This window comes from Apodemus sylvaticus, chromosome X (assembly GCF_947179515.1).
Source record: "Apodemus sylvaticus chromosome X, mApoSyl1.1, whole genome shotgun sequence".
NCBI lineage: Eukaryota > Metazoa > Chordata > Mammalia > Rodentia > Muridae > Apodemus > Apodemus sylvaticus.
The window spans coordinates 5243846-5270740 of record NC_067495.1 but is presented as its reverse complement, the minus strand read 5'-3'; positions in this window follow the sequence as shown (position 1 = coordinate 5270740).

Sequence of the window (26895 nt, the reverse complement as noted above, 5' to 3'; positions counted from 1 at the left end):
ATGTATATTCTGTATGGCCATGCCTCTAGTTTTTTTTTTTTTTTAAACAGTTTCATGAAAGACACATTGAAGAGAATGGCAAGTGGGAAGAAACAGGAAACCTATGTAACTAAGTGGAAAAATTAAAACAGGACAAAAATTTTAAAGGCAATCTGATTAAAAATGACCATTTACAAATTTTATGATTAAGCAGTCTTTCTACTATATGAAGAACTCAAAGAAATTTTGCAAAATTCTGAGAAGGAAACATGTACAAAGATTTTATTATATCAGTGTTCATATGAAAAAACATACACAAACAAATGTTACAAACTCTAGAATACAAGGATAAACTACTATACTCAGACAATGAAAATAGTATAATAAGGTAAAAATCAATGGTGCATCTTACATGTGTAACTATAAATGGCATTCAGTGGAATACAGTGATGATTATCACACTGATGAGCATCTTAAAATGCAAAAAGTAAAACAATAAATACTTGCTATTGAAACTACCAAGGCTATTGTGTTTTATGACAATAGTATGATAAATTAGTAAATTGGGCTTTAAATTTATCTTGGGATGTAAAGAATGCCATCTTGGATGAGAGGTATGAGTCACCTAAGTCAATAGCTGTGTTCTACATGTGCATGTTTATCATGTATATGTAGGACTCTTCATACAATTATTATTTTACTTGAAAAATATTTCAAATGGTATCTTACATTTGTGGTAAGTGCTATCTTACATCTCACCATTTAAACATGAAGAAAAAGAAAAAAGTAAAAATATGAAGGCAAGTTTTAAGTAAAGAGAAATCATGAAGAGATTTGAATAAAATTCTACATTAAATAATTAAAAGAAAAATATGGTTCAGGTTTGGGACCATAGCAATAAAACTAAACTTAAACACTCCAGTTCCTCTAAAGCCTTTCAATATATTTAATTCAAGGAGGAACTTGAGTGCTAAAAGTGTCAGTTTAATTATATAATGTGAAAACTAATTATCATTTCTTAGCAATTTATTATATACACTGCTTTTTCTATCGTGGAACAATTACCATAGAGGGCCAGTGAGATGGCTCAGTGGGTAAACATATTTGCCAAGTAAATATAAGGGCTTGACTTTAGATCTCCAGAATTCACATAACAGCAAAGCACAAGCATTTATAATACTGATGTTCTTATAGAGAATAGGAAGCAGAGACAGGAGACTCCTACGAAGCTTATGATCCTCAGCTAGCCTGATATATAACACACAAAACAGGAAAGGGACCCTGCCTTAATTAGAGTCAAGAAATCAGACTTTTTATCATTTAATGAAAATGAAGGCACAACATACCCAAATCTATGGGACACAATGAAAGCAGTGCTAAGAAGAAAACTCATAGCCCTGAGTGCCTCTAAAAAGAAATTGGAGAGAGCATACACTAGCAGCTTATTGACAAACCTGAAAGCCCTGGAACAAAAAAGCTATTTCACCCAGGAAACACTTATAAAGGCAAACATTTAATTGCTACCAGCTTACAGTTCAGAGGTTTAGTGCATCATCATCATCATGGCAGGAAGCATAGCAGCATGAAGGTAGGCATGATGCTGGAGAAGGAGCTAAAAGTTCTACATCTGATCAGCAGGCAGCAGAAAGAAAGAAACACGTTGGACTTGGTCTCAGCATCTAAATCTTCAAAGCCCATCCCCACACTTCCTCGAAAAACGCCACACCTACTCCACCAAAACCCCACCTCCTAATGGTGCCTCTTACTAAGAGCCTATGTGTACCATTTTCACTCAAACTGCAGACCCTGTCTTAAACCAGGTGGGAGGCAATGACTGACACCCAAGTCACCCTCTGACCTGTACAGTACACCACAGCATGCGTACCCAAACAAGGGAATCCACCTCCTTACAATAATTATCATAGAAAATACATTTGAAATGTTTTGATTCGTTAAAGATTATTTACATAGGTATAGTACAGAGGAACCAAAACCCAAGTATTATTTTAGTATACATTTAATAATTTGTTTAGTATGATTATAGTCAGTAAACATAACCTAATGGGATCTATGCTAGCCAAGTAATCAGCAAAAGATATTCTAGTTGTGACGTTACTTGAACTTCCTGCAATTTAATTCCTCCATATGAGTATCTAGGTAACAGCATGTTTGTCTTCTCTCTTTGTTAGAGTTTTATTTCTGTGAAGAGACACCATGATGATGGCAGCTCTTATAAAGGAAAGCATTTAATTCAGCGTGGCTTACAATTGCAGAGGTTTTGTTTATTATCATGGTTGGAAGCAGGGGAACACGCAGGAAGATATGATACAAGAGAGGGAGCCAAGAATTCAATATCTTGATCTCTAGGCAGAAGAAAACTGCCACATTGAACAAAGTTTGAGCCTAAGAGACTTCAAAGCCTGCCCCTACAGTGACATACTTCCTTTAACAAGGCCACACCTACTCCAACATGTCCATACCCCCAATAGTGCTACTCCTTATAAGCCAAGCATTTAATCACAGGAGTTTATGGGAGCCATATGTATTCAACCTACCATACCTTCTTATCCAACTGTTCAATGTAAACTAACTTGAAGATCAGTTTAACATGATGTAGCTAATTTTCTTCCTTTTGACAAGATGAAATTGAAATATTGAGAGAAAATGGATAATAACCCTAGCAATATTGGGTCTACAAGTTTCTTTAGTTCTTCTACCAGAACAGCAAGAGGAGTGAGAGGAGGATTAAAATGAAGACAAGGAGGAGGAAGAAAAGGAATGGAGGAGTAAGAAATGATACTGAAAATTTTCAATGAAAAGGGTCAAAACTGGACAAATTGGCCAGGAATTTCAATAGCTGATTAGATAGGAGAAGATAGTAGAGATAAAATGGAAATGGGAATTTGACCATTGAAACAATTCAACAAAATACAGCAGAAGTACCTATTTGGAATGCTCTTTAAAGTACTTAGAACAAAATTGAAAAGAATATATTTTGATATAAATTCCAGAGGGAAGGGAGAAGAACAGGAGGCATTGAAGAATTTTGAGTTAGCACAGCTTCACACATTCCATTAGCACAACCAAAGTGAGGCAAAAATGAATTACAAAATTTAAAGACAGAAGGAAAATTATTTCCAAGGCAGATTTCTATACTACCATTGAAAGTGAAGGCAGAAGCAAGTTTAATATGATATATCTACATTTCTTCATTTTGAACAAGATGAAACTGATATATAGGAAGATAAAATGTATGACTCAATCAAAAATCATAAACTACCTCTACATATGACCTTCAGCAAAAGAAAAAGAATGAGATTTAGATAAAGAAAACCAGAGCAGAAGGAGGGAGATGTCTAAAGAGATAACTGGAAAAAAAGTAGATAAAACATCATAAGGTTCACCTGTATGGGTGAAGAAGGGTATACTATCAGTTTAGGACAAAACAAGGAAACTTTATAAATTTTAAACTGTAGTAATTATATATTCTTTAACTTGTATATGAATATGTATATTCATATACATACAATGAACAAAGACCAAACTGGTATACTGAATAATGGTTATCAATGAAAGTAGGATTAATACTAAGACCAGATTAAGAATCTATAACATGTTATATATCTTGAGTAAAAATATAATTACATATAAAATTTGGGGACAGAATAGTATCCAGAGGGTTAGGAGAAGATGTGAACATTTAACTTAAGTTTCATTATCATAAGAAAATAAAATATATTAAATGGATAAATAATTTAATAAGCATTTCATAGAAAGGAAACTGTATTTTTATTGCTTATTTTATTTATTTATATTTAAATATTATCCCCCTTCCTAGTTTCCCATCCACAAGCTCCCTATTCACTTCTCCCTTCCCCTGCCTCTATGAGGGTACTCCCCCACCCACCCACCCACTCCTGCCTCAGTGGCCTACTGTTCCCCTGTCCTGGGTCATCAAGCCTCCACAAGGCCAAGGTGCTCCCCTCCCACTGATGCCTGACAAGGCCATCCACTGCTATATATGAGGCTGGAGCCATGGATCCATCCATATATACTTTTTGGTTGTTGGTTTAGTCCCTGGGAGCTCTGGAGGGTCTGGTTGATTGATACTGTTGTTCTTCCTATGGGGTTGCAAAACACTTCAGCTCCTTCAGTCCTTCCCCTAACTCCTCCATTCAGGTGCATCTACCTCACATATCTACAGCTAGGAAATTTTTGCCTTTTAAAATATCTCCTGGGAATACTATGAGTCCACTTTATAATTTTCTTTGTGGCATCATTCAGATTTAGAAATAAGTACCAATTAGCGTGATATTTGCAACATGGCACTTGAACGGAAATTTGGAATTCTGTCATTCCTATTATTCTCAAGTTTTGTTATATATTTATCTAAATATAATGTGTCAAGTATGTTATCAATTCTTTAAATTTGAAACTAAGAAGAATTCAATGATAGAATAACTAGTTTGAAATTCATAAAATATTTAATGTGATTTACATTTTAATTGTAGGCTAAAATTTTTACTAAAATGTATTTAGTAATTATGATTTTTATTTAGCTTGACGTTTTCTGGATTTTTTTCTGGTATGGGGTTTGGGTTCTGGGAATAGAATCCTAGGCCTTATTGTGCATGCTTACATAAGTTGTTAGCTACAGCCTCAGCCTAGCACTTGCATTTGGCCTTTAATTATAATAGGGCATTTTGGATTAGATCATTAGTATAAATAATATAATTCTCTCAAAGTTGATGAAAATATTGACTATAGTAATGAGATTAGTGATTGATGAAATGTAAGCAAGGAAAAAGTCATGAAATAAACAGGCAGTAATTAATAAAATATTTCTCTATTTTTTACTCACCTAAATATCACCAATCCATCAACAGAATGATGCCAGACCAGTACTGATTAATTTTAGAAGTTTAACATTCAAGCAAACCAAGTTTAAAACTTTGTGATCATAAAGCTGTGTTTACCAAGGAAAAAGATTGTATGTGTGGATGTATTTTGGATCTTAGCATTTTGTTACCTTGCTTAATACCTTGTAACTATTTAGTCATAGAATACATGCAGCTCCATATGTACCCTTGCTCTGGTTACCACAATTATCTAGAGCAGGCTTACTTTTCTCTCATTTTTCTTGTAAATTGTATATTTCATCCTGAAACCTTGTCCATCTTTATGAAATTCTTATTCTGATGGCCATGACCAGCAATGTATGTGTATTTTATATTCTCATCTTTTAAAAACATTTAGATTTTTATTTTATGTTGATGGGTGTTTTATATACATGTATATCTGTATGCCATGTGCATGCAGTAGCCATGGAGGCCAGAAGAGGGTAGGAGAACCCCATGGAATGTTGCAGACAGTTGTTAACCATTGTGGGTTCTGGCATTTGAATCCAACTCCTCTGGAAGAACATCCAGATCTCTTAATCACTTGGCTGTCTCTCCAGCACATCCCTCCCTCCCATGACACTTTCTTTTCCCAATATATTTATTTATTTATTTATTTATTTATTTATTTATTTATTTATTTATTTATTTACTCTATGTTTTTGGGGTTTTTTTTGTTTTTTTGTTTTCTTTAATTTTATTCGATATATTTTTTATTTACATTTCAAATGATTTCCCCTTTTCTGGTTCCCCATTCCCCAAAAGTCACATAAGCCCCCTTCCCTCCCTCTGTTCTCCCATCCATCCCTTCCCACTTCCCTGTTCTGGTTTTGTCTTATACTGCTACACTGAGTCTTTCCAGAACCAGGGGCTACTCCTCCGTTCTTCTTGTACCTCATTTGAAGTGTGGATTATGTTTTGCATATTCCAGTTTTCCAAGCTAATATCCACTTATCAGTGAGTGCATACCATGATTGATCTTTTGAGACTGGGTTACCTCACTTAGTATAATGTTCTCTAGCTCCATCCATTTGCCTAAGAATTTCATGAATTCATTGTTTCTAATGACTGAATAGTACTCCATTGTGTAGATATACCACATTTTTTGCATCCATTCTTCTGTTGAGGGATACCTGTGTTCTTTCCAGCTTCTGGCTATTATAAATAGGGCTGCTATGAACATAGTGGAACATGTATCCTTATTACATGCTGGGGAATCCTCTGGGTATATGCCCAGGAGTGGTATAGCAGGATCTTTTGGAAGTGACATGCCCAGTTTTCTGAGGGACTGCCAGACTGATTTCCAGAGTGGTTGTACCAATTTGCAATCCCACCAGCAGTGGAGGAGTGTTCCTCTTTCTCCACATCCTCGCCAACATCTACTGTCTCCTGAGTTTTTAATCTTAGCCATTCTGAGTGGTGTAAGGTGAAATCTCAGGGTTGTTTTGATTTGCATTTCCCTGATTACTAGTGAAGTTGAGCATTTTTTAAGATGTTTCTCCGCCATCTGAAGTTCTTCAGGTGAGAATTCTTTGTTTAACTCTGTACCCCATTTTTTAATAGAGTTATTAGGTTTTCTGGGGTCTAACTTCTTGAGTTCTTTGTATATATTGGATATTAGCCCTCTATCTGATGTAGGGTTGGTGAAGATCTTTTCCCAATTTGTTGGTTGCCGATTTGTCCTTTTGATGGTGTCCTTTGCTTTACAGAAACTTTGTAATTTTATGAGGTCCCATTTGTCAATTCTTGATCTTAGAGCATAAGCTATTGGTGTTCTGTTCAGGAACTTTCCCCCTGTACCAAGGTCCTCAAGGGTCTTCCCCAGTTTCTTTTCTATTAACTTCAGAGTGTCTGGCTTTATATGGAGGTCCTTGATCCATTTGGAGTTGAGCTTAGTACAAGGAGACAAGGATGGATCAATTCACATTCTTCTGCATGCTGACCTCCAGTTGAACCAGTACCATTTGTTGAAAAGGCTATCTTTTTTCCACTGGATGTTTTCAGCCCCTTTGTCAAGGATCAAGTGGCCATAGGTGTGTGGGTTCATTTCTGGATCTTCAATCCTGTTCCATTGATCCGCCTGTCTGTCACTGTACCAATACCATTCAGTTTTTAACACTATTGCTCGGTAATAATGCTTGAGGTCAGGGATACTGATTCCCCCAGAATTTCTTTTGTTGTTGAGAATAGTTTTAGCTATCCTGGGTTTTTTGTTATTCCAGATGAATTTGATAATTGCTCTTTCTAACTCTATGAAGAATTGAGTTGGGATTGTGATGGGTATTGCATTGAATTTGTATATTGCTTTTGGCAAAATGGCCATTTTAACTATATTAATTCTGCCGATCCATGAGCATGGGAGGTTTTTCCATTTTTTGCGGTCTTCCTCTATTTCCTTCTTCAGAGTCTTGAAGTTCTTGTCATATAGATCTTTCACATGTTTGGTAAGAGTCACCCCAAGGTACTTTATACTGTTTGTGGCTATTGTGAAGGGTGTCATTTCCCTAATTTCTTTTTCAGCCTGCTTATCCTTTGAGTATAGGAAGGCTACTGATTTGCTTGAGTTGATTTTATAACCTGCCACTTTGCTGAAGTTGTTTATCAGCTGTAGGAGTTCTCTGGTGGAGTTTTTTGGGTCACTTAGGTAGACTATCATATCATCTGCAAATAATGATAGTTTGACTTCTTCCTTTCCAATTTGTATCCCTTCGACCTCCTTATGTTGTCTAATTGCCCGAGCTAGTACCTCAAGTACAATATTGAAAAGATAAGGAGAAAGTGGGCAGCCCTGTCTAGTCCCTGATTTTAGTGGGATTGCTTCAAGTTTCTCTCCATTTAGTTTGATGTTGGCTACCGGTTTGCTGTATATTGGTTTTACTATGTTTAGGTATGGGCCTTGAATTCCTGTTCTTTCCAAGACTTTAAGCATGAAAGGATGCTGGATTTTGTCAAATGCTTTTTCAGCATCTAATGAAATGACCATGTGGTTTTTTTTCTTTGAGTTTGTTTATGTTTGTGTGTTTATATCCCAATATCTGCCCCTCTCTCTTCCCAGTACTCCCTCACACATATTCTAACCCCATTCCTCTGAGAAGGAGGAATATTCTCCCCAAGCCTCACCCCCACCATCCTGGAACTGCAGTACTAGGGCATTCACTCCCTTTGAGACCAGAAAATGTGTCCCAGTTAGAGGAATGGGATGTGCAGGCAGGCAATTAAGGAACAGTTCCTGATTCTTTATATCTATGTCATTGTGATATTCAAAAAAACAAATGCTTGGATTTCTTTTTAGTCTTTTGGTTTTATTTTAATTTCTTTATTAACTAAATTTGTTCTTGAACAGTTTCATGCCTATATAGAATGTATACTGATAACTTTGTTTCCCATCCCTCTTTTAGCTATCTCCCACTCTCTCTACTGCCATCTTTCCTACAAACCACTTTCTCAAATTCCTATTTGTTTTGTTTTGTGACTCAGTAAGTTTAACCCATGTGACCATGGTCATTGTGCTACCCAATAAAGGCTGGTAAGCTCAATAGTGTGTACACCACTAAAACCTATGATTCTTCCTCCTGAAACTATCCATTAATATCCAATAGTACCTCTATGTAGTGATTTAAATTTAAATAATTTAATAAGATTTAAAGAATGTTCTCTCTTCGGCTTTGGTATTTGAACACTTAATCCCAAGTTCATGGAACAATTTGTGCACGGTTAGGAAGCATGACTTTGCTAGAGGACATATAGGTCACTAGAAATAGACTTTGAGAGTCTATTTTAGACTTGGGCCATACCTAATCTGTTCTCTTGGTTTCATGCTTTCAATTCAAAGTGTGAACTATAAGCATACAGTTTCTGCCACCATGCCTGCTACTTGAAGTCATGCAGTCCTGCCATCTCTAGACTCTCACCCACAGGAGTTGTAAGCCCAAATAAACACTTCATTTTTTTAAATTTTCTTGGTCATGACACCTTATAACCAAAACAAACAAACAAATAAAATCAAAACAAAAAACTGTCTTCCTATCTTCTGATTCTTACATCCTTCTTACCATGTCTTGAATATGTCAAAATATGCTGCCATGGATGTGACTAAAGATTATTCTTATATACTCCTGGATGGAATGTGAACTAAAGTAACCTCTTTTGGAATCAGACTTGAGGTTTCTTAGTAAACTAAAATCATAACTGTCATATAACTCAGATATTACATTCCTGGGGATATACCTAAAGATATTTTATATCTTACTACAAAGACAGTTGCACATACATGTCCATTGGTAACGTATTTATAATATCTAGGATAGGAAACCAACTTTGATATCTATTAACAAAAGAAATAAAAAACATATATATGCATAATTGGATTTTATTCTGGTGTAAAGATAATGAGAGCACGAAATACAGAAATAAATAGATGGAACTAGAAATAAAAGAGGTTACTCGGGATCAGAAAAATTAACACCACATGTTTGTTTTCTCCCGTATTTGAATTTTAGCTTCAAATCATTTTGTGTGTTTAGTTTAGAACATAAGTGGAGCCAAAAAAAAAACTAGAAATAGATATTTAGGGTAAGAAAAACATTACAGAGGAAGGAATGGCTATATTATATCTCAAGCAGAAGTAGAGTGGTAGAATACTAGAAGTAGAATGGTTGAAGCAGAGAGAAAATGAGTGGAAGTCTGGTGGAGGACTAGCCAGATGAAAGGGGAATGTGAAGTCACATGGTATCTGTTCTCACAACTCAACTGAAATATAACTGAAGAGGTTATTTGGCATAGAAGAGGACATATGCTATAAAGGAAGAGGGGGAATGCTGGGGCTTAAAGGATTAAGTGGGGATAGAAATAAATATGGTAGCTAGTATGTTAAGTAAGGATGAATGACATCTTATGGAAACTCATTAGTTCATAAGTAAATTGCAAAATAGATCTTTAAAATAAAATCAGAGCATCAACAGAATTATTATTTATGGGTGGATGCTGTTGCTCCAAAAGTCATGAGTTATTAAATGAAATAAAAAAAAAAAAAACAGTGAAAGTCATGAGTTACCTTTCTAAGTAGTCAAGGAGGCTCCATAGAACTCTAAAATAACTGGCTATTGTCATTGGCCTTGGGGTTTTTTTGTTTGTTTTTTGTTTTTGTTTTTGTTTTTTCATCATGTGATTTAATTTCTTTTTTTCTTTTCTTTTCTTTTCTTTTCTTTTTTTGTTTTTTTTTTGTTTTGCTTTTTGTTTGTTTGTTTTTTGAGACAGGGTTTCTCTCTGTGGTTCTGTCTGTCCTGGAACTCACTATGTAGTCCAGGCTGGCTTTGAACTCAGAAATCCTCCTACCTCTGCCTCTCAAGTGCTGGGATTACAGGCGTGTGCAACCACACCCAGCATTAAATTCTTTATTAGATATCTTTTTATTTACATTTCAAAAGTTATCCTCATTCTGGTTTCCTCTCCAAAGACACCCTATCTCATCCTCCCACTTACCCCCGCTTGCCAACTCACCCACTACCACTACATTGTCCAGGTATTCCCCTACCCTACACTGGGGCATCAAGCTCTCTCAGGGCCAAGGGCCTCTCCTCCCTTTGATGTTCAACAGGACCATCCTCTACTACATATGCAGCTGTAGCCATGGGATCCTCCATGTGTAATCTTTGGTTGGTAGTTTAGTCCATGGGAGCTGTAGGGGTACTGGGTGGTTCTTATTGTTGTTCCTCCTATGGGACTTCAAAGCCCTTCAGCTCCTTGGGTCCTTTCTCTAGGTCTTACATTGGGGATCCTGTACTCAATTCAAAGGTTGGCTGGGAGCACCCACTTCTGTATTTGTCTGGTACCAGCAGAGCCTCACAGGAGACAGCTATATCAGGCTCTTGTCAGCAAGCACTTGTTAGTATCCACATTAGTATCTGGGTTTTGTGACACTGTATGGGGTAGATCTGCAGGTTGGACAGTCTCTGGATAGCCTTTCCTTTACTCTCTGCTCCACATTTTTTCTCTGTATCCACCCATGGGTATTTTGTTTTAACATCTAAGAAGTACGAGAGTATCCACACTTTGGTCGTCCTTCTTCTTGAGCTTCGTTTGGTCTGTGAATTGTATCTTGGGTATTCTGAGATTCTGGGCTAATAGCCACTTATTGGTGAGTGCATACCAAATGTGCTCTTTTGTAATTGGGTTACATCACTCAGGATGATATTTTCTAATTCCATCCATTTGCCTAAGAATCTCATGAATTCATTGTTTTTGCTGAGTAGTAGTCTATTCTGTAAACTTACTACATTTTCTGTATCCATTCCTCTTTTGAGGGACATCTGGGTTCTTTCCAGCTTCTGGCTATTATAAATAAGACTGCTATGAACATAGTGGCACATGTGTCCTTATTTCATGTTGTAGAATCTTCTGGGTATATGCCCAGGAATGGTATAGCTGGGTCCTCCAGCAGTACTGTGACCAATTTTCTGAGGAACTGCCATACTGATTTCTGGAGTGGCTGTACCAGTTTGAAGTCCCACTAGCAGTGCAACAGTGTTCCTCTTTCTTCACATCCTTGCCAGTACCTGCTGTCACCTGAGATTTTTATCCTAGTCATTCTGACTGGTGTGAGGTGGAATCTCAGGGTTGTTTTGATTTGCATTTCCCTGATGACTAAGCATGTTGAACATTTCTTTGTTGCTTCTCAGCTGTTCCTTATTCCTCAATTGAGAATTCTTTATTTAGCCCTATACCCCATTTTTAATAGGGTTATTTGGTTCTCTGGAATCTAACTTCTTATGTTCTTTGTATTTATTGGATATTTGCCCTCTATCAAATGTAGCATTGGTAAAGAACGTTTCCCAATTTGTTGGTTGCTTTTCATCCTATTGACAGTGTCCTTTGCCTTACAGAATCTTTGTAACTTCTTGAGGTTTTGTCAATTCTTGATCTTAGAGCATAAGCTATTGGTGTTCTGTTCAAGAAATATTCCCCTGTGCTCATGTGGTCAAGGCTATTCCCCAGTTTCCTTCCTATTAGTTTCAGTGTGTCTGGTTTTATGTGTAGGTCTTTAATCCACTTCTACTTGAGCTTTGTACAAAGAGATAAGAATGGATTGGTTTGCATTCTTCTTCATGCTAACTGCCAGTTGAACCAGCACCAATTTTTGCAAATGCCGTCTTTTTTTCCACTGGATGCTTTTAGCTCCTTTGTTAAAGATCAAGTGTGGGGGTTCATTTCCGGGTCTTCCATTCTATTTCATTGATCTACCTGCCAGTCACTGTATTAATACCATGCAGTGTTTAACACTATTGCTCTGTAGTACTGCTTGAAGCCCAGGATACTGATTCCCCCAGAAGTTCTTTTACTGTTGGGAATAGTTTTAGCTATCCTGGATTTTCTGTTATTCCAGATGAATTTGAGAATTGCTTTTTCTAACTCTATGAAGAATTGAGTTGGAATTTTGTTGGGAATTACATTGAATCTGTAGACTGCTTTTGGCAATATATTTTTACGATATAATCCTGCCAATCCACAATTATGGGAGATCTTTCCATCTTCTGATGTCTTCTTCAATTTTTTTCTGCAGAGACTTGAAGTTCTTGTCATACAGATCATTCATTTGTTTGGTTTTAGTCACACGAAGAAACTTTATATTGTTTGTAACAATTGTGAAGGGTTTTGTTTCCCTAATTTCTTTCTCAGCCTGTTTATCCTTTGAGTATAGGGAGGCTACTGATTTGTTTGAGTTAATTTTGTATCTGGCCACTTTGCTTAATTGCTTATCAGCTGTAGTAGTTTTCTGGTGAAGTTTTTGGGTCAATTAAATATATTATCATATCATCTGCAAATAGTGATATTTTTACTTCTTTCTTTCTAATTTGTATTCATTTCACCTCCTTTTGTTGTCTAATTCCTCTGGCTAGGATTTCAAGTGCTGTATTGAACAGGAAGAAAGAGAGTAGACATCATTATCTAGTCCCTGATTTTAGTGGAATTGCTTTAGGATTCTCTCCATTTAGTTTGATGTTTGGCTACTGGTTTGCTGTATATTCCTTTTACTATGTTTAGGTATGTGCCTTGAATTCCCAATCTTTCCAAGACTTTTCACATGAAGGGATGCTGAATTTTGTCAAATGCTTTTTTGGCATTGGCCAACCATTGGCCTTGGTTACCCACCATATCTATGTGGTAAGACCTTGTTGTCGAAGATACAATATAATTTGTCTGAAGGATGTAGAGAAATCAGTCATACTGGCTAGAAACTTCCTCTCTCCAGCAGTGGCACATTGCTCTGGAATAAGTAAATGCTTTGTGATTGGATTCAGTCCTGCTTCACAGGAGGCAATTTCATGGTACCTGTTACCAAAATCCTGGTTGAAATCCATTAACTGGGGTTGTCATACACCCAACTGAAGAACTTGCTATTGATATTTTCTCCAATGGTGATTTTTGTCAAATTGTCATAAATATTTATCCTTTTTAACATTGTTTTTATTAGATACTTGCTTTATTTACATTTCAGATGTTATCTCCTTTCTGCATTTCCCCTCTGAAAACCCCCTATCCCATCCCCCTCTGCTTGCTCATCAATTCCCCTCCCACTTTCTGGCCTGGCATTCCCCTACACTGGGGCATTAAGCCTTCACAAGACCAATGGCCTCTCCTCTCATTGATGTCAGAAAAGACCATACTCTGCTGCATATGTAGCTAGAACCATGGGTCCCTCCATGTGTACTCTTTGGTTGAAGGTTTACTCCCTGAGACCTCTGAGGGTACTGGTTAGTACAAATTATTGTTCCTCCTATGGGGCTGCAAACCTCTTCAGATCTTTGGTTCTTTCTCTAGCTCCTCCATTGAGGACCCTATGCTCAATACATTGGATGGCTGTGAGCCATGGGCATTTAAAAAAAATGGGGTATAGAACTAAACAAATAATTCTCAACTGAGGAATATCTGATCGCTGAGAAACACCTAAAGAAATGTTCAACATCCTTAATCATCAAGGAAATGCAAATCAAAACAACCCTGAGATTCAATCTCTTAACAATCAGAATAGCTACGATCAAAAACTCAGGGGACACAGATGCTAGAGAGGATGTGGCGAAAGTGGAACATTCCTGCATTGCTGGTAGGATTGCAAGCTGGTACAACCACTTTGGGAATCAGTCTGATGGTTCCTTAGAAAATTGGACATATTACTATACTACTCCTGGGCATATACCCAGAAGATTCTCCCACATGCAATAAAAACATATGCTCTACTATGTTCTTAGCAGCCTTATTTATAATAGCCAGAATCTGGAAAGAACTCAGATATTCCTCAACAGAGGAATGGATACAGAAATGTGGTATATTTACACAATGGAATACTACTCAGCAATTAAAAACAATGAACTCATGAAATTCTTAGGCAAATGGTTGGAACTGGAAAATATCATCGTAAGTGAGATAATCCATTCACAAAAGGACATACATAGAATGCAGTCACTGATAAGTGGATATTAGCCCAGAAGCTCTGAATACCCAAGACACAATTCACATATCAAATCATTCCCAAGAAGAAGGAAGGAGAAGGCCCTGGTCCTCGAAAGAATTGATGCAGCAATGTAAGGAATTACCAGGACAGAGAAGTAGAACAGGGTTGATTGGGGAATGGGTGGAGGGAAGAGGGCTTATGGGACTTATGGGGAGGGGAGAACTGGGAAAGGGGAAATCATTTTGAATGTAAACAAGGAATATAGAAAATAAAAAAAAAATAAAAAGAAGAGACTGAGTACTCAGCCTTAAATGAGGTAGATCAGCCACATAGAGATTAGAAATTGGCCCAGTCATTTAGCTTTTTCACACCTATCAAAATATAAAGGCTGTGTGTGTGTGTGTATATGTGTGTGTGTGTTTTATTTGTGAACCCAGAACATTGGAGCAGATAGCAAAAAGCACTGCTGGTCAATGGGATCAATTGGAGTATTTTTTTTATTATTTTTATTTTTATTTTCTATATTCTTTGTTTACATTCCCGGTTCTGCTACACTTTTTACTTCCCCAAGTGGGGTAAAGGAGGCAGAAATAATGTAAGAACCATCACATGAAGAGCAAAGCTGTGAAATGCTCTCTTCTGGACATTGCATAGGTGTCATGCTCACAAGCTCATAGCAGCTGGGGTTATTTGCATAAGATGAAGACAGCCAAAATTTAAGCATAGACAGAGAAGGTGCCCTCAAGGCCCATTCCTTACTGAGGAAGTGCTGGCAGGATAGCTACAGGGCGGAGGGAGAATCATTGATAGGTTCCTCCATGCCTCAGTGATGACCCCACACATATGGGCAACACTAATTGACCATAATAAGTAATTAAAAATGACATAAAGTTGAGAAAACAATGTATTAGATAGAAAGTTGAAAATGGTATGTTTTGAAAATAATGAGAGGAAGGCAAATGAAAGAAATGGAGAATGTAATAATTTTTTATTGTATACATATATGAATTATGAAGAATAAAGATAAATCATAAATCTTTAAATGAAGAAAAAATAAAACAGTTCCCATGAGCATTTGAAATTAATCTGAGGTTACATTTCTTATTGTAATATTAATGGTATTTTTAGCAAAAACATAAAAGAGAATGTCCACAATCATAAACATTGTGGTTAATAGCCATTAGTAAAAAAGTTATTTCTTACTTTCCAACAATAAGAATATGAAATGTTGAGATCGGCCTGAGCAGCAGTGCCACATCTCCAGGTCCTGAAAGAGGCAGGTGGGGCTTCCGGGTGGCCAGCGTGAGAGGTCCGTGTGCTCCGGTGAATCCAGCAGGCCCCAGCAGGAGCCTTCAGGTGTCTGCTTCGGGGTCTGAACAGCCTGGACAACAACACCCTGTCTCCAGGCAGTGCAGGAGGTAAGCTGTACACCAGAGGCCATCTGGGAAGGGGCAGCTTGCACTGGTGAGTCCAGCATTGACAACACCAACTAACACCAGTGACAACGAGATGGCAAAAGGCAGACGCAGGAACGTCACTAACAGAAATCAAGGCAATATGGCAACATCTGAACCCAATTCTCCTTTACCAGCATGTCCTGGATACCCCACCACACCAGTAAAACAAGATTTGGATTTAAAATCACTGGTCATGATGCTGGTATAGGAACACATGAAGGAAATACTTAAAGAAATTCAGGAGGAAATGGATCAAATGTTAGAAGCCCTTGCAAGGGAAACACAAAAATCATTGAAAGAAATCCAGGAGAATACAAAAGCCAATAATGAGGAAACACAAAAAACAGTTAAAGAAATACAGGAGAACTTTGGTCAACAGGCTGCGGTCATGAAAGAGGAAAAACAAAAATCTCTTAAAGAATTACAGGAGAGCACAAACAAGCAAGTGAAGGAGCTAAGCAAAACAATCCAGGATCTAAAATCAGAAGTAGAAACAACTAAGAAAACTCAAAAGGAGACAACTTTGGAGATAGAAAGCCTTGGGAAGAAATCAGTGGACATAGATGCAAATATCAACAACAGAATACAAGAAATAGAAGAAAGAAATCTCAGACGCTGAAGATACCATAGAAACCATGGACTCAACAGTTAAAGAAAATGCAAAAAGCAAAAAGCTTGTTACCCAAAATATCCAGGAAATCCAGGACACAATGAGAAGACCAAACCTAAGGATTACAGGCATAGATGAGAGTGAAGATTTACAGCTTAAAGGGCCAGCAAATATCTTCAATAAAATTATGGAAGAAAACTTCCCTAACCTAAAGAGAGAGATGCCCATGAATATACAAGAAGCCTACAGAACTCCAATCAGACTGGACCAGAACAGAAATACTTCCCGACACATAATAATCAAAACACCAAATGTACTAAACAAAGAAAGAATATTAAAGGCAGTAAGAGAAAAATGCCAAGTAACATATAAAGGAAGACCTATCAGAATCACAGCAGACTTTTCACCTGAGACTAGGAAGGCTAGAAGATCCTGGGCTGATCTCATGCAGACTCTAAGAGAACACAAATGCCAGCCTAAACTACTATATCCAGCAAAACTCTCAATCACCTTAGATGGAGAAACTAAGATATTCCATGACAAAACCAAGTTTACCCAATATCTATCCACAAACACAGTCCTACAAAGGATAATAGGAGGAAAACACCAATACAAGGAGGGAAACTTCACCATGGAAAAAGCAAGATAGTAACCTTTCATCAAACCCAAAAGAAGTTAACCAATCAAATTTAAAAAATAACGTCAAAAATGACAGGAAGTAACACAATGAAACTAATTGAAGCTTTTGACTGATTATATTTAACAGGTATATATAGAACATTCTATCCTAAAGCAAAAGAATATACCTTTTTCTCAGCACCTCATGGTACCTTCTCCAAAATCAACCATATAATTGGTCACAAGACAGATCTCAACAAATATAAGAAGATCCAACTAATCCCATGCCTCCTATCAGATCACTATGGAGTAAAAGTGGTCTTCAATAGCAACAAAAACAACAGAAAACCCACATACACGTGGAAATTGAACAATATTCTACTCAATGATACCTTGGTCAAGAGCCTGTACTCAACACAACTGGAGAATCTGGAGGAAATGGAGAATTTCCTTGACAGATACCAAATACCAAAATTAAATCAGGACCAAATAGATCATCTAAACAGTCCCATAATGCCTAAAGAAATTGAAGGAGTCATAGAAAGTCTCCAAACCAAAAAAAGCACAGGACCAGATGAATTCAGTGCAGAATTCTATCAGACCTTCAAAGAAGAGTTAACACCAATACTCTTCAAATTATTCCACAAAATAGAAACAGAAGGAACACTACCCAATTCCTTCTATGAAGCCACAATTACGCTGATACCAAAACCACACAAAGATCCAACAAAGAAAGAGAACTTCAGACCAATTTCCCTTATGAACATCGATGCAAAAATACTCAATAAAATTCTTGCCAACTGAATCCAAGAACACATCAAAACGATCATCCACCACGATCAAGTAGGCTTTATCCCGGGAATTCAGGGTTGGTTCAATATACGGAAATCCATCAATCCAATCCACTACATAAACAAACTCAAAGAAAAAAACACATGGTCATTTAATTGGATGCTGAAAAAGCATTTGACAAAATTCAGCATCCTTTCATGCTTAAAGTCTTGGAAAGAACAGGAATTCAAGGCCCATACCTAAACATAGTAAAAGCAATATACCGCAAACCAGTAGCCAGCATCAAACTAAATGGAGAGAAACTTGAAGCAATCCCACTAAAATCAGGGACTAGACAGGGCTGCCCCCTTTGTCCTTATCTTTTCAATATTGTACCTGAGGTACCAGCTCAGGCAATTCGACAACATAAGGAGGTCAAAGGGATACAAATTGGAAAGGAAGAAGTCAAACTATCATTATTTGCAGATGACATGATAGTCTACCTAAGTGACCCAAAAAACTCCACTAGAGAACTACAGCTGATAAACAACTTCAGCAAAGTGGCAGGTTATAAAATCAACTCAAGCAAACCAGTGGCCTTCCTATACTCAAAGGATAAGCAGGCTGAGAAAGAAATTAGGGAAATGACCCCCTTCACAATAGCCACAAATAGTATAAAGTATCTTGGGGTGACTCTTACCAAACACGTGAAAGATCTGTATGACAAGAACTTCAAGACTCTGAAGAAGGAAATGGAAGAAGACCTCAAAAAATGAGAAAACCTCCCATGCTCATGGATCGGTAGAATCAATATAGTTAAAATGGCCGTTTTGCCAAAAGTAATCTACAGATTCAATGCAATACCAATCAAAATCCCAACTCAATTCTTCACAGAGTTAGAAAGAGCAATTATCAAATTCATCTGGAATAACAAAAAACCCAGGATAGCTAAAACTATTCTCAGCAACAAAAGAAATTCTGGGGGAATCAGTATCCCTGACCTCAAGCAATACTACAGAGCAATAGTGTTAAAAACTGGTATTGGTACAGTGACAGGCAGGCAGATCAATGGAACAGGATTGAAGATCCAGAAATGAACCCACACACTTATGGCCACTTGATCCTTGACAAAGGGGCTGAAAACATCCAATGGAAAAAAGATGGCCTTTTCAACAAATGGTGCTGGTTCAACTGGAGGTCAGCATGCAGAAGAATTCGATTTGATCCATCCTTGTCTCCTTGTACTAAGCTCAAATCCAAATGGATCAAGGACCTCCATATAAAGCCAGACACTCTGAAGTTAATAGAAAAGAAACTGGGGAAGACGCTTGAGGACATCGGTACAGGGAGAAAGTTCCTGAACAGAACACCAATAGCTTATGCTCTAAGATCAAGAATTGACAAATGGGACCTCGTAAAATTACAAAGTTTCTGTAAAGCAAAGGGTACCATCAAAAGGACAAATCGGCAACCAACAAATTGGGAAAAGATCTTCACCAATCCTACATCAGACAGAGGGCTAATATCCAATATATATAAATAACTCAAGAAGTTAGACTCCAGAAAATCAAGCCGCCCTATTAAAAAATGGGGTACAGAGTTAAACAAAGAATTCTCACCTGAAGAACATCGGATGGCGGAGAAGCATCTTAAAAAATGTTCAACTTCATTAGTCATTAGGGAAATGCAAATCAAAACAACCCTAAGATTTCACCTTACACCAGTCAGAATGGCTAAGATAAAAAATTCAGGGGACAGCAGGTGTTGGAGAGGGTGTGGAGAAAGAGGAACACTCCTCCACTGCTGGTGGGGTTGCAAATTGGTACAACCACTCTGGAAATCAGTCTGGCGGTTCCTCTGAAAACTGGGCACCTCAATTCCAGAAGACCCTGCTATACCACTCCTGGGCATATACCCAGAGGATTCCCTACCATGTAATAAGGATACATGCTCTACTATGTTCATAGCAGCCCTATTTATAATTGCCAGATGCTGGAAAGAACCCAGGTATCCCTCAAAAGAAGAGTGGATGCAAAAAATGTGGTATATCTACACAATGAAGTACTATTCAGCCATTAGAAACAATGAATTCATGAAATTCTTAGGCAAATGGATGGACCTAGAGAACATCATACTAAGTGAGGTAACCCAGACTCAATAGGTGAATCATGGTATGCACTCACTAATAAGTGGATATTAACCTAAAAACCTGGATTACCCAAAACATAATCTACACATCAAATGAGGTACAAGAAGAAAGGAAGAGTGGCCCCTTGTTCTGAAAAGACTCAATGAAGCAGTTTTCAGCAAAACCAGAACGGAGAAGTGGGAAGGGGTGGGTGGGAGGACAGGGGGAGAGAAGGGGGCTTACGGGACTTTCTGGGAGTGGGGGGCTAGGAAAGGGGAAATCATTTGAAATGTAAATAAAAAAATATATCGAATAAAAAATATGAAATGTTAACAATTTCATAATCTAAGTTCTAGATATTATTATTAAAGAAAAGAAAAAACAGGGTTTTTTTTTAGGTGTATTAATTTAATTTTCCAAACAGATCTTAAGATATTCCTAATACTAAGATTTCCCTTCAAAATATATGTTTTCTCTATGTCCATTATTCAATATTCTCTAGACTTAAGAAAAATACCTGTTCTAACTTTCCTTTAAAACAAGAAATGAACCTTAGAACACCAAATAACAATTATTTATTATTTTTCCCATGGCCATCAAAATTTGAAACAATGCCTGGAAAACAAACTGCATTTATTAAATTGTAATTTGATTTTCTGGTTTTAGTTAATCACAAATATTCACCATGCATTAATGACTACAGTCTTTGAAGTGTGATTACAATAAAAGCATTACTGTGGGCAATTTTTATTGATGTGATTGTGTTATTTAAGAGAGACCTTTAAAATATGGAAAATAGACTTCAGATCTGACTGTGTTTTTCTACTAGCTTTATTCTGGAGAGAGGGGGTGGAGAGATAGAGACCATGAGAGACAGAGACAGAGAAAGAAACTGTGACAGAGGAAACCTTTAGTTGTTGACAAAAATAATCTTAACCTTAGACTTCTGGTTAAAGCCAAATGGCAAATCCCAAGCAACCATCACAGAGCTATATGAAACTGACCAAGTGACGTGGATTGTGGAAATTTACTAACTCTGGAAAGCAACTAAAGATATATAATAAATTGATGGGTCTTTATGCTTAAAACCAACCTAATGACCTGAAGTAAAACCTATGGGAATCTGTAGCACTCTTCTTGATCATGTTACAGTTTGCACCTGAGGTGTTCAGGCAAAATGCTCATGCTTAGAAAACTTAATCCCTAGCTGGTGTCAGTGTTTTAGAAGGTTCTGGAAACTATTTGGGGCCTAGTTGTAGGAAGTAGGTCATTGGAGAGCATGGATTTGGAGTTGCTCTGTCTTTTTCTTCCTTCTCTTTCACCCTCTTCCCTCTCTTTTACTCTGTCTCTTACCTGACATCACCAAGGTGGCCAACTTTGCTATTCCATTCCCTTCTTGCCACTACAGACCCAAATCAATGAAGCTAGAATATAATTAACTAAAACTTCTGAAACTTAGAAACTTAAGAAATATTTCCTGGTTCAAACTGATTTCCTAAGGTGTTTTGCAACAGCAATGGAAAACCTGACTGATACACTATTGCTGCCCCCGTTGAATAGCAATATTCCTCTCAGTCCAAAAGAGACTTGTGAAGCCTAAGAGGGTCTGGCCATAACTGTGCTATTAAGAGAAGAGGGGATCTACTTATTGGGAAGATGAGCATGAGACAGTTGAGGCACTCACATGTAGCATTTAAGGAGGTACTATAAATGTATTAGTTATGATAAACCATTTAGTTTCATGTAGCATGCTAAAAACAAAATTAATGTAAACATCCAATGTTGAACCAAAAGTAAGCTTTTAAATTAGAACCCATGACAGAATGAATAATGATTCTGTTGCTGTTATAAATGGGGCAACTCTATTCTAGGATGAAATAGTTACTGAAGAAAAATATACTTGGATTTTGTTTAAATATTTAAAATTGTCACGAATTTCTCGGTGTATCTGTTGCATCCATATAGTCTAATTTTTAAAGAATTTTTCAAAATCACTATTTTTTTAAAGAATTCTGCAATTTTAATCTGCATTTCCTTGTCCTAAAAGAGGTTTTTATAACTTTGTTATATGTAATCAGAGAACATCATGTTCATGCAAATATATCATGCACCTTGAGCACATCCTCATACTCTGCAACCTGCCCTGTTATGCCAGGAAATGTTGGTGAACCCTAAAACAAGAGCACCAAGGAGCCAATTCTGATGTAATTGCATTAGGGTCTCTTTATTCAAGCTGATCTTGGGTCACACCATCGTTTCTGATGCAGAAGAATTGGGAGAGGGGGTTCAATCCCAGTTTCATGTAAGAATTTACAGAGTTAAGGAGCATGTATTTAGCCTGGTATACATCAGATTGGGGGACCATTATAGCATTTAACATAATTGGCTGGTGCTACAAGACAAACCATAAACTTATGCCTTCCTCCTTACAGGTGTTTGTTAGGAAATGAAATGTCAGGGGCAGGTTTGTAACTTGGGGTATACATTAGTTGGGGAATAATCTGTAAATTTGTGCTAGATGCAGGTTTTGTTGGGGGCAAGCCTGGAAACTGGTGCTAGGTACCAGCCTGTTAGTTAACTTGAGTTCAACCTTAGGCCAGGTTCTCTACCATGGAGTCTGAACCCAAAAGATTTGGTCTCTCAGCCCTTTTGTCATCTTTCTACATTTTGTCAGTCTCTTTTATTGCCTTAAACGTTTTTACTTTGACCTTCATGTCATGTGCATGTAGATTATCTTACATATCTACATCAAAGTTAAAAGTCTAGAAAGTATGCTTGATCCCCTCTCTCCTATGTACTATGTCATACTTTTGTACTGATTGCTTCCTTTATAATAATACGATAATAATCATTTGTTTTCTACCTTTTACTGGTTCATTGATGCATTATCTTAGCCTTTGCTCTTCTTTTCCTTTTTTCTTTTTTAATTATATATATTCTTTATTATATTTCAAATGTTGTCCCCGTTCCTGGTTTCCTCCACCTCCAAAAATTCCATAAGCCATCTCCCCTTCCCCAATCAACCCTCCCTCCCTTCCCTGTCCTGGTATTCCTCTACATTATGGCATCAAGTCTTTCCAGGACCAAGGGCCTTTCCTCTCTTTGGTGTCTAACAAGGCCATCCTCTGCTACTGATGTGTCTTGAGCCATGGGTAACTCCCTGTGTACTCTTTGGTTGATGGTTTTGTGCCTGGGAGCTCTGGGAGTACTAGGTGACTCATATTGTGGTTCCTCCTGTGGTGCTGCAAACCTCTTCAGCTCCTTAGGTCCTTTCTCTAGCCCGCCCCCCATTAGGGTCCCTGTGCTCAGTTCAATGGCTGGCTATGAGTGTCCCCCTCTGTATTTGTCATGCACTAGGAGAGCATCCCAGGTGATAACTATATCCAGCTCTGCTCAGCCAGGACTTGTGGGCATTCACAATAATGTGAATGTAATGTTTTGTAACTCTATATATGATGGTCTTTCCCTCAGACTCCACTCCAAATTTTGTCTTTGCATGTATGTGTATATTTTTCCCCATTCCACAAAGGACCTAAGGATCCATACTTTCTTCTTCCTCCTTCTTGGGCAATAATTGATATGTGAAATATATCTTGGGTATTCCAAGCTTCTGGGCTAATAACCACTTCTCAATGAGTGCATGCCAAGAGTGTTCTTTTGGGTTACCTCATTCAGGATGATATTTTCCAATTCCAACCATTTGTCTAAGAATTTCATGAATTCATTCTTTTTAATGGCTGAATAGAACTACATTGTGTATATATGCCATATTTTCTTTATCCATTCCTCCATCAAGGGGCATCTGTTTTTTTTTTCCAATTTCTGGATATTATACATAGGGCTGCTATGAACGTAGTGGAGCATGTGTCCTTATTACAAGCTGGAGAATCCTCTGGGTATATGCCTAGGAGTGTTATAGGAGGGTCCTCCAGTATTATGCCCAGTTTCTGAGGAACTGCCAGACTGATTTCCAGAGTGGTTGTACCAGCTTGCAATCCCACCCCCCCCCCCCCCCCCGCAGTGGAAGAGTGTTCCTCTTTCTCCACATCCTCACCAGAACCTGTTTTCTCCTGAGTTTTTGATCTTAGCCATTCTGACTGCTATGAGGTGAAATTTCAGGATTGTTTTGATTTGTATTTCCCTGATGACTAAGAACATTTCTTTAGGTGCTTCTCAGCCATTCCATATTCCTCAGGTGAAAGTCTTTGTTTAGCACTGTACCCCCCCCCTTTTTTTAATAAGGTTATTTGGTTCTCTGGAATCTAACTTCTTGAGTTCTTTGTGTATATTGGATATTAGCCCTCTGTCAGATGTAGGGTTGGTAAAGATCTTTTCCCAATTTGTTGGTTGCCTTTTTGTCCTACTGACAGTGTCCTTTGCCTTACAAAAAAATTACAGTTTTATGAGGTCCCATTTGTCAATTCTTGATCCTAATGCATAGGTTATTGTTGTTCATTTCAGGAAATTTCCCCCTGTGCCCTTGTGTTCAAGGTTTCTCCCCAGTTTCTTTTCTATTAGTTTCAATGTGTCTGGCTTTATGTGGAGGTCCTTGAGCTACTTGGACTTCTGCTTAGTACAAGGAGATAAGAATGGATGGATTTCAATTCTTCTGCATTCTTACCTCCAATTGAACCAGGGCCATTTGTTGAAAAGACTATCCTTTTCCATGGATATCCTTTTGCATGGATTTAGCTCCTTTGTCAAAATCATCTTACCACAGGTGTGTTGGTTCATTTCTGGGTCATCAATTCTATTCCATTAATCTACCTGCCTGTCACTGTACCAGCACCATGCAGTTTTTAACACTATTGTTCTGTAATACTGCTTGAGATCTGAGATACTGATTCACCCAGATCTTTTACTGTTGAGAATAATTTTCACTATCCTAGGTTGTTTGGTATTCCAGATGAATTTGAGAATTGCTCTTTCTAACTCTGAAGAATTGAGTTGGGATTTGCATGGAGATTGCATTGAATCTGTATATTGCTTTTGTCAAGATGGCAATTTCTACTATATTAAATGTGCCAATCCAAGAGCATGGGAGATCTTTCCATCTTCTGAGGTCTTCTTTGATTTCTTTCTTCAGAGACTTGAAGTTCTTGTCATACAGATCATTCACTTGTTTGGTTAGAGTCATACCAAGATATTTTATATAATTTGTGGCTAGTTTGACAGGTGTTGCTTCCCTAATTTCTTTCTCATCCTGTTTATCCTTTGAGTGTAGAAAGTCTACTGATTTGTTTGAGTTAATTTTGTATGGCCACTTTGCTAAAGTTGTTTATCAGCTGTAGGAGTTCTCTGGTGGAGATTTTTGGCTTGCTTAAGTGTACTATCATATCCTCTGCAAACAGTGCTAATTTGATTTCTTCCTTTCCAATTTATATCCATTGACCTCCTTTTGTTGTCTAATTGCTCTATCTAGAGCTTCAATTACTATAAAGAATAGATATGGAGAAAGAGGACAGCCTTGTCTAGTTAATGACTTTAGTGGATTTGCTTCAAGTTTCTCTCCATTTAGTTTGATATTAGCTACTGGTTTGCTGTATATTGCTTTTACTATGTTTAGATATGGGCCTTGAATTCCTGATCTTTCTAAGACTTTTAGCATGAAAGGATGCTGAATTTTGTCAAATGCTTTTTCAGCATCCAATGAAATAACCATGTTGTGTTTTTCTTTGATTTTTTTTATGTAGTGGATAACATGGATGGATTTCCATATATTGAACCATCCCCTCATCCCTGGGATGAAGCCTACTTGTTCATGGTGAATAATACTTTTGACATGTTCTTGAATTTGGTAGGCAAGAAATTTATTGAGTAATTTTGCATTGATATTCATAAGGGAAATTGGTCTGAAGTTCTCTTTCTTTGTTGGATCTTTGTGTGGTTTTGGTATAAGCATAATTGTGACTTCATAGAAGGAGTTGGATAGTGTTCTTTCTGTTTCTATTTTGTGGAATAGTTTGAAGAGTATTGATGTTAGGTCTTCCTTGAAGGTCTGATAGAATTCTGCACTAAAACCATCAAGTCCTGTGCTTTTTTTGGTTGGAAGACTTTCAATGACCACTTCTATTTATTTAGGGGTTATGGGACTGTTTAGATGGTCAATTTGATCCTGATTTAATTTTGGTGTTTGATATCTGTCTAGGAAATTGTTCATTTCCTTCAGATTTTCCAGTTGTGTTGAGTATAGGATTTTGTAGTAGGATCTGATGTCTTTTTAATTTCCTCAGTTTCTCTTGTTATATCTCCATTTTCATTTCTGATTTTGTTTATTTTGCTCCTGTCTCTGTGCCCTCTGCTTAATCTGGCTACAGGTTTACCTATCTTATCGACTTTCTCAAAGAAACAACTCCTGGTTTTATTGATTCTTTGTATGGTTCTTTTTGTTTCTGCTTTGTTGATTTCAGCCCTGTGTTTGATGATTTCCTGCCTTATACTCCTCTTGGGTGTATTAGCTTCTTCCTGTTCCAGAGCTTTCCCGTGTGTCATTAGCTGATAGTGTATTCTCTCTTCAGTTTCTTTTTGGAGGCACTCAGAGCTATGAGTTTTCCTCTTAGCACTGCTTTCATTGTGCCCCATAAGTTTGGGTATGTTGTGCCTTCATTTTCATTAAATTCTACAAAGTCTCTGATTTTTTTCCTTATTTCCTCCTTGACCAAAGTATCATTGAGTAGAGTGTTGTTCATCTTCCATGTATATGTGGGCATTCTGTTGTTTTTGTTGGTATTGAAGGCCACCTGTACTCCATGGTGATCAGAAAGGAGGCATGGCATTATTTCAACCTTTGCTGGTATTGAAGACCACCTGTACTCTATAGTGATCAGAAAGGAGGCATGGGATTATTTCAACCTTCTTGTATCTGTTGAGGTCTGTTTTATGACCAATTATATGGTTGATTTCGTAGAAGGTACCATGAGGTATATTCTTTTGATTTTGGATGAAATGTTATATATATATATATATATATATATTTCATTTGGTCC